Genomic DNA, 2,500 nt, shown 5'->3' with positions numbered 1-2,500 from the left:
GACCATGTGTTTAGAAACATATTTCAAGCTTGTTTTCTTATTGAAGTCGTTTGGGAGATTGATGGGAGCGCTGATTGCTGGAGATTTTGCAGACTCATGGATAATGTAGTTTTTCACCAGTAAATCCGCTGTTTTAAAAAATATATTTATATATATATAAAAAAAAAGGAAATGTAGGTCTAACTTTAAAGGCTTATAAATTATTGATAAAAATCAATTCCCACATGGAGAAAATTAATGGGAATTTTTCTTCTATTGCAGACCTATCGTGTTCATATTTGATGGCAACAAATATAAATAAATATATAATTCTCACCTGCTGTCACAAAGAAAATCACCTGACAAATGAACAAAGAACATCCAGAAACACTTAAAAGTCACAGAAGCTCAAACGAATGATTATATGATGATGGACATTTGAATTTGAGAATAATATACAAGCGTCTGTTTGTTTAAATGTGGTTTATGAACACGTAGTTGTTTATGACTCTTCTCAACACGCCACCAAACCCTAAAGGTAAACGCTTTAAACGGTCAGTTCAGTTGATCAGAACATCTTTCTCCCCGGTCTCTGTGTGCTGTCTGTCAGTATTTCCAGCTCATCTCTGGCACATCCGGAGCTTCACCGCTGGAGACGTCACTCTGTGTGATGCTCTGAATCTGCTGAGATTCTGATTGAACATAAACTGCTAGCTGTGAAATTAGCCTTAGTACGGCTTGATTCGTTTCAAAATTCATCACACACAGTTTTTGTCCAATTTGATATACAGTAAACCCTAAAATATATAATTGATTTACAGTTTTTGCCCAATTTGAGTTTTTTTTTCCATTTTTTTTTTCATTCTAAATAACCTATAAAATATATTCTTTATTTATCACTTTTTGTTCAATTTAGGTACAGTAAACTATAAAATATATAATTGATTTACAGTTTTTTTTTCAGATTTGATTCTCAATAAACATAAAATGTATAAAATATTTAATTGATGTATAGTTTTATGTAAAAAAAAAAAAATCACTATAAACCATAAAATATATCAAATATAAAATTCATTTATAGTTTTTTTTTTGTTTTTTTTGTCTGATTTCATTTGCAATCAACTATGAAATATGTAATGGATTAACAGTTTTTGTGCTATTTGTAATAAACCATAAAATATTAAAATACATTATTAATTGACAGGTTTTTGTTTGATTTCATTCTAAATAAATTATAAAATATATTATTAATTTACCAGGGTTTTTTTTATGTAATGTACAATAAACTATAAAATATATAATGGATTTATGTTTTTTGTCTGGTTTCATTTGCAAAGAAAAAAAAAAAAAGAAAAATACAATATATAAATGATTTGTCAGATTTAATTCTCAATGAACTATTTAAAGATATAAATGATTTACATTACATTCTTTTTCCAATTTGTTGCACAATAAACCATAAAGTATATCAAATATTTTTGATATTTTTTTCATCTATAATGGATTTACAGTTTACAGTGTAATAAATCTACTTTTGTTCTCAGTATTTGGGTTCAGCTTTCATTTGTGATGTAATATTGACTGAACACTTGATGAGGTAAGCAGAACCTTTAGTTTAAGCAATTCACATTCATTAAAAATTATATATATATATATATATATATATATATATATATATATATATATATATATATATATATATATATATATATATATATATATAAGCTCACTTTATATAATGTGAGCGTATATTATAAATGCTAAATAAGCCAGTATTTCAACTTTCCATTTACAATGCAATAATAAAAACAATTGAGTTAAAAATAAAAACTACTTTAAGATGGAAATGAGACACACATATCCGGCAAAGCAATGGAGTGACAATTGCAAATAATTAATACTGATTTATTTAGTCAAGTTATTAAAAAAAAAATATATATATATATATATACATTAAATTTAGTAATTGATTTTTTTGTTTTGAATTTTTACATATATATTTTTTATATAAAAATAAATGGATAATTAATGGATAATATTCTATAATATTAATTATCTCGCTATTTATAATTAAGAATGATAATGAATGAATAATTACTTTTGTTTGTAATAATACATCTAATATTTCATGCTGTAAATCCACGTTTCATATGCGTTTCAGTGATTTTTGCATGTGATTGCACGTGTGAAGTTCATGTGGAGTTTCAGTAAGAGTGTTTGAATAAGAGTTGGTTTCTAAACACCACAGATCCTCACGAGCAGGATCCAACACACTTCCCAGGACACAACTTTACAGAAACAGAAAAAAAAACCTGAGGAAAAGAAACAGACACGACAGAAAAGTCAAAATAGGCGGAGCTTTGGTAAAAAAAGAAAAAAAGCGCTCCTGTCGTCACGTGTCACCTGTTACTTTTCTCCGCGTTGTTAAAAGCGGACCAATCAGAGTCGTCTGCGATTATTGTCTCATGCTTTTACTTTATAAAACTTTATTACGCGGATTCACATTAGCATTCAAATGCTT

Source organism: Carassius gibelio, chromosome B6 (genome assembly GCF_023724105.1).
Source record: "Carassius gibelio isolate Cgi1373 ecotype wild population from Czech Republic chromosome B6, carGib1.2-hapl.c, whole genome shotgun sequence".
Classification (NCBI taxonomy): Eukaryota; Metazoa; Chordata; class Actinopteri; order Cypriniformes; family Cyprinidae; genus Carassius; species Carassius gibelio.
The sequence above is the reverse complement of the archived record's forward strand: the minus strand, read 5'-3'. Positions refer to the sequence as shown.